A 7,203-nucleotide genomic window follows, 5' to 3' on the forward strand; every position below is an offset into this window, starting at 1 on the left:
TGGCTTAGGGTGAGTGGGGGAGGTTGCAGGCTGGTCTGGTGGGGATGCTCCCTCCTGTACCCCTGCAGGGTGCTTAGAGGAACCTGCCCTTTTTGAAAGGGTGATGGGAGTTTGCCTTAAAGAAAAGGGTGATGGGAATTTGGGTGGTGTTTTTTCCTCCTTGGTCAAGTTTAGAGTGTAATGCAAGTGGGGATGCTTGTTGGAGTTTTTTGTTGTCCGGCTGTCTGAGGAGCTCTTTTGAGTAATTTTGTTGGGACCTGGCTAATAATGATGTCACTTAAAAACAATCCTTTTGGCCAGTTGGAGAGTGGGCTTTGTTGCCATGGCAGCATTGAGTCAGAGACTTGTGGGAAGGAGACAGGTAAGTGCTTGTAATTGCCATATTTCAGCATGATTTCAAATGCCTGGGCAGTCTAAGGATATATTTTGGTAAGGATATTTTTTTGAAGTCTTGTGGAAATACTTCGTAAGCAAAACTAGTTTGTTGCCTGCAGGAAATGGGATGGAAGTTCACTGGAGAAAGTGCTTAAGGAGCTAAAGTTTCATGAAGTGCTCTGCAAAATAATGGGAGTTGAATGTACTAGAACTGTGATAGTGCTGCTTCCTTCCTAAAGTGACGTCCTGTCCCTTTTTCTGTGGGGCTTGGCCTGGCAGCCTTTGTAGGTGGTCTGGGAGAGGGGACTGTTCCCAGCACCAGGCTTGGCTGACCCTCAAAAAGCTCAGTATAGAGAAGGGGGAAGCAGGTCTGGTGATCTCTAACTCCTTTCTCTAATACCTTTCAAGCATCTCCCCACAATGTGCTGTGCCTAGACTGGGTCAAAGAAACTGTCTCTTCCCCCAAACTGGGTTTCTGTATATTACATTAGCGAAAATACTTCAGACAGCTCCATTGGGGTTAGATGTCTGTGTACCCATTTGGAGAGCTGAGTAGCTGATCAGGCAAACGTGGTTTCTGTGAGAGTCAAGCCTGGGTAGTATTAGCCCAGACAGGAATAGGATTTTGCCAGGAGATGTTTCCAACTGGAAACCTTTGGGTTTATGAATGGAGGTTCTCAGCTTGGAGAAACCAGAGGAAGGTTGTGTAGTGCTGTCCTCACTTTAAAATAGAAATTGGATGAAACCAAATGTGTGCCACAAAATGTAAATACTGCCAGCTAGCTAGCATCTGGTTCCAGGTATCATTTGGATCGGGAGAGGTCTCTGAATCTGTGACCTGGTGGGCTTTCCAAGAGGATGTGCAGGGGTCTGCAAGGGAGATGTCTGGACCAGTCATGGTGCCTAAGGAGATGCGGGTGCATTAATACTAGCAGGGTATGGGCTCCAGGATTTACCCAAAGGCTCTTCGTGTGAGCAATATCTCCCTGAAATGTGGTGGCTGTCTTCATGAACCTCCCTCCAAAGTTAAAAGAACCATGTGGCACTTCAGTTGATGAGTAAAAAATACCCGTTCCTTCAAGGCACACTGGAAAGAAAGCTGTCCTGGCTCAGCTGAAACTGGTGGGACTGGGAAGCAGCAATTATTGTAGGAGAGGGATGGGGGGAAGGAAAAAGAAAAGCAGGTAAGCCTGTGAAAACAAAACACCTGAGCGGCAGCTTCTTGAGCCCTGTAACCAGGTTTGCCCGGGAAGCAAAGGCACCACACAGACCAGTTAGCTGATGGCTGAAGCCAAGGCAGGAGGTTGTGAGGGTGGGAGCTGGTATGGGGACAGACGCAGGGCAGGGGTCTCGCAAGTACCTCCTGCTGCCTGTGCTGGCCTGGCGAGAGAAGAGCAGTTCCCACAGCAGGATGAAGCGTGGTGCTGGCAAGGGAGCTCGTGGGGCACAAGCCAGGTGCGGGCGAGGAGCTGGGTCTGTGCCTCTCGCGCCTGCAGGGAGCGAGTCGCTGGAGAGCATAGGAAGCGCCTGAAATAGAAACATGTTGGAAATCGTGGAAAAGGAGCATTTCAGAAGGACTCCAACCCTTCTCCATGTGACTTGCTCAACCCTTTAGAGCGTTTGTTGCTTTTTTTGGTGGCAGAAGCTATTTGGGGAATTTGACCTGAATTTTCACATCACTTTGGATGTCTGGAAGTTGCATTTATTTAAAGCAAATGAAACAGCTATACTGGAAGATCCATAAAAGGCTTGTCTAAATGGCGCCCCATTTGTGCGAGCAGCCAAACAGCAGATGCCTGAGAAAAGCATCTTGTAAGGTTATGGGAAGCATCTTGCAATACTTCCCCAGAGCACTTACCCAACCTTCAGCTATCTGTGGCTCGGGGAATTGCCAGTGAAAGCCACATCCTCATGTTTAATAGCTTGCAGTGGTGGTCATGGTAGTGCTATTGTTGGTCCTGATGTTGTCCAGTTGCTTCTTGAACTCATACCAACTTCGTGTCCACCACACCCTGCAGAAGGGAGTTACCCAGCTAAATTACTGTATGGGGAACCAGTTTGTTTAGGTCTTCTGAATTATGTTTTTCTCCTGTTGTTGAATGTCCCCTGCTACTTGCATTAGAAAGTGAGCCCCTGATCTCTATGCATTCTCTCGCTGCTCCTCATGCGTTTATACATTTGGGCTTAATGTACTGTATTCCCATCGGACTCCCTCTTCCAGCTGGAAGAGTTGCAGCTTGGGGCTAACTGGGCTCACGGAGGCAGGGAGTCTGCATGGCTGTGGGATGCAGTCCAGCATGGACAGACCAGTCTGAGCAAGGCGCATGGAGCAAGGTGGATTTCCCTTCCTCCCAACTCTGAGCAAAGCTGTGTCTGAGCAAAGGCTGACGGCCAGGGAGCTGCAGCATGGGGTGGGGGTGGCCAATGCACACAGAGGCAGAGCTAATGCGATACCTGTCCAGCATTACTGAGCTAGGGGTCTGGTGCTTGAGTCTGGCATAATGCTGGGCTTCCTGGAGTCCCTTTGGCTGGGGTATTCTCCAAATGGAGCATTCAAGGTTTGTGAGTGAAGTGTGCAAAGCTCCTGCTGAAGGACACTACGGTACTGTTTTTTTTTGTGTGCCCTAGGTCAGCATTTCCAATAATGTGTTTGCACTGGCCTGGGCCCCCCTGAATTTTGATTCAGGTGTCAACAACAGCCTTTCCTCCAAGGTCTTGCCTCTCCCTGCTCTCACCCAGTAGAGAGAAGCACAACCTGTTGCACTTTGCTCTTTTTGCCTGGGAAGGAAGTACAGAGGAAGAGCAGCGCCTGTTTTGCAAGGTGGTGCTTTTTCCACCATGCAACAGAGTGAGCCCAGTCACACTGCAGTTTTCTACTGTTTGCAGTATTGGAGGTAAATGAGGCTTACATAAGCGTGGGGTGATGAGCGCTACATGGGGCAGTGGTGGCCAGGGAGATGTATTCCCCTCTGTGGCTCCACAGCGGACCTGTGCCCTGACCTTGCTCCCTTGCTGTCCTCATTTGGGCTGCTAATGATGCTGTCACTGCTTCTGACGAGGCACCTCTGTCCTTCCTGGCACCCCCAGTGACTTCAGTCCTCTCTTTGCCCTTGCTCCACACAGTGGGGGCACTTCAGTCTCAAACTGAAGGGCTTTTAGAGTTTTGCTCCTGGCTGCTGACTGCCAGTCATGCCCAACAATAGCAGGGAGCTTTAATGATGTAGATAAATATTTTTTGAGAGCACAGAGCTTGCCTTATTAGTGATCAGGACAGCTTTTGGGGGACAAAACATGGATTTAGAGCTTAATCCCTGGCTCTTGCTGTGTTGCAAGCACTGTCCAAAACCTCTGTGGGCACCAAGACCATTTTTGAGTTTCAAAGTTAAACATTCCCTCTCCTCTTCTTGTATATGCTGGGGGGGAGGATTGGGCAATCAGAGCCCCAGATGTGAACATATTCTGGCTTTTAAGGAGTCTCCCTGCCTTGAACCTGCTTATATGGCATATTTCCAAATCTTTTACTTTGTTTCCTTCAAGGGCTAGAGCTAGTCAAAAGTTAATAATAATCACAGTTCCTCTGAGGCATAAATATTTTGAAAATAAAAGTGATGGTGAATTTTAGTATAAATATTAATCTGACTCTTTTTGCGATGCTGTATTTATTTGCCATCTGTGACTCTCCTGATTGAGAATCATGCCATCATTCAATCAAGGACAGGAAAGGACTAGCTGGGGTTTGGCTGGCTGATCCTGCAGCACAGAGCTCCTGTTGCAGACAAACGAGCCAAATGGTTAATCTGGCTGGCTGCTGAAAATCGCTTATCAAAAGAAGCGGGCAAAGAGTTAAAAATTTGCCGAATTAAACTGATGCTGCCCAACTCCAGCATGGAGTTAATGCTGCCTTAGAAGTGTGGTTTGGTATTAAGAAAACCTTGGCTAAGAGTTTTCTTCTTCTGCCCACTTTCAAACTTCTTGAAGTATTCCCCAAATTAAGAAGTAAGATGCCAGGAAAGAGGGGAATGCAAAAGGCAACCAATAAAATAATCTGCAAGAAGAGGGGAAAAAGGCAGTGGACAAAAGGCTTCAGTCAGCCAGCAGTCACACCATTCAGGTAGCCACAATAGTGTACTCCCTTCCTATTCTTTGCACCCCAGCCCTGTACATTCATGGTTATTATCTCGCCTGGAGCAGATAGGTGTTGACAAACAAAAACTCAGGTAGCTGTGATTTTAATTTGTGTGCATGGTCAAATGGAAGGAGTTGTCTGCCCTTCAATGTCTGTTTTTTCATTGTCCTCACACTGCTTTAGTCCCTCTGTGCCATATCTTGGAACAAAGACCTGAATTATGGCAGAGGATGAATGGAGTCCTTGGAAAACTATTAGGACAATTAGGCACTGAGTTACAGCAATAGAGAAGAGTGGAGGGGTCACTCTTTTGAGGGTCCAAGAGCCTGAATTTTGGCAAGGTTCGCATGGGCTCCTGGAGAGGAAGCAAAAGAGGGAAACAGGGAGAAAAGCCTGGAGTGGTGGCAACTGCCGCCCTCCCCTGTCCTGTCCTGTGAGCAGCCTGGGAGCCAAGGTGGCCTGACAGCAGCCAAAATCCGAGCTGTAGCCCTGGGACTGCCATGCATGTGCTGTGCTTGGTTCCTGCATCCCCGTGCCATCCTGCGGGATCTGAGCAGGGGAAAGAAATTCCCTGGAATTGGAAAGGAATCTTCTGAGCTAACATTGGCAGTTACGAACAGCAGAAAGCTGGTGTTCTGCAGTGCTTGAAGCAAGTGGTAAAGATCAGGATTGCTTCTTCCATTACACAGCTGGGGAACCTGGGCACCAACTGTCTCCTGCAGGCTCCTCGCAAGTCAGCCTCAGAGCTGCAAAGGGCCTTGACCAGGATGTTTTTAATGAATGATGCTACCTCATGTGATGGGATGAGGGTGTAACAACTCATGCATATTTGGATGGCAAGCAATGTAGAGCCACTGTAGAGCAGTGGGATTGAAGGACCAGAAACAAAGCCTCACGGAGCCAGATTGCTGGAAAAAATGCAGTGCAGGTGAAAAGCCTGAGAAGTGAACAATCCTATAGCAGCACTGCTCTTAATTTAATCTTCATTAGATGTGATGGCAGGCGGAACTGCATGCAGCTTTCCCTTCTGTCTGTTTCTCCCCAATGAACAGTCTTTTATCCTCCAGTCTAGGCTTGGAGGAGAGATTTTATTCCCCGAAAATTATACTTTGTGGTAATGGAAAGTAAGATCATGATTCTTCTGTTGCAGAGTTGGGTGAAACAATGGTAAATTAGAAAATAGTGATTAAAAAAAAAAATCTGGACTTGCTTGGCAGCTTTATCTCCTAGCAAACGGAGAAAGAAGCTCTGGCTGAAGTCTCAGGTTGGCTTCCCAGGAGACTACTGTGACATTTTAATGATCTAATTCGCCCTCAGAGGTGGCATTTTCAGTTGTTCCCCTGACCTATCACTGTACATCAGGTGTGCAATGAACTATGCTGCTATCAGCTTTGACAACTCAGGCCCAGAGGAAAAACAAGGTTGTGATGCTAACGTAATGATGGCCACCCACCCTGTAGTAACTCCTCTGAGGATGGAGCTGGCTGTCTTCTCCATGTGCTTTGGCGCCATGGGCTCTTCAGGAGCAAGCCAGTGTAAAGGTGCCCATGTTCGCAGCTTCCCGGGCAGGGATTGTGACCCAGGGTGCCTCTATGTGATGTTTCCTGCTCCATTCACACGCTGCTCCTGTGAGGTTGAAGGTGATGTCTGGCAAGCCCCTTCTCTTGCTCCATAGCACCATCCAGATCTGTCCGGAGGAGGTGCGCCAAGCTGATGTGCTATGAGCAGTAGGCAGAGCTTGCAGGCAGCCCCTTTCTTCATGGTCAGCACCTTTGAAACCTTCCTGATGAGAGTGGAGGCGACCAGCTGAGGATATGGCTTACAAGGTGTACTGCCCAGCAGCCAGGCTCTGATTGTCATCCTCCTGAGATAGGCAAATTTATGCTAACAGTGTAAAATACGTGCAATGAATAAAACAACTATAGCAAAACAGTTTATGCAAAGCACTGATGTGGGAGAAGTTTCATAAGAGGTTTCATACCTCAAAAAGGCTTTTTGTCAGAAATAGAAGTGTTTTTTTTAACAAAATAAAAATCAAATGTCTCTTGCGCGGATATGCTGCTGTGCTGGTGCTCTTCGTGGCTGCCTCAGAGATCTGCTCTTCTCTGACAGTGGCAGATGCTGTTTTGGTTCATTTCTGAGCAGGTCCTTTCAGGAAACTTGCTTAGAGCTAAGGTTGGTGTTGGAGAGGCTTCCCCAGGGCAGGATGCTGACCTGGGAGGCAGTGTGCAGGAGACGGGGATCCTACAAATGGGAGATGAGGTTGATCTGGGTGGAAGCAGACAGCCTGGGAATGCTGGCCAGGAAGTGACATACGTAGAAATATCTGCCTCCATCTCAACAAGTGGGTCAAGGCAAAGGAGCTCTGTATTTGTTCTGCTAAACAAGCATGTTTAGCAGAGAGATGGGGTCCAGCATGAATTTATTTCCAGGTGCTAGAAGCAAATAAGAACATGGCAAAACCCCAAACACCCTGGACTGTGGTGATCCAGGACAGAAGGGGCAGCACAGTTGCAGTGATAGGGAGAACCTAGGCGAGAAACCAGGCCATGGAAATCAATGCAAATGACTTTGATCGCAGCATTTCAAGCCCATTTGCTCTGTAGGAAGCAGGGCTGTCAGCAGGGATAGGCGGTGAAAGGGGTGGGATCTCGCAGCTTGAGAGATGAAATGAAGGTGGTGGTGGATGTGTGGGTTTTTTT

Source organism: Tinamus guttatus, unplaced genomic scaffold (assembly GCF_059628265.1).
Source record: "Tinamus guttatus ecotype Peru unplaced genomic scaffold, ASM5962826v1 Tinamus_guttatus_pri_ptg000287l, whole genome shotgun sequence".
NCBI classification, from domain to species: domain Eukaryota; kingdom Metazoa; phylum Chordata; class Aves; order Tinamiformes; family Tinamidae; genus Tinamus; species Tinamus guttatus.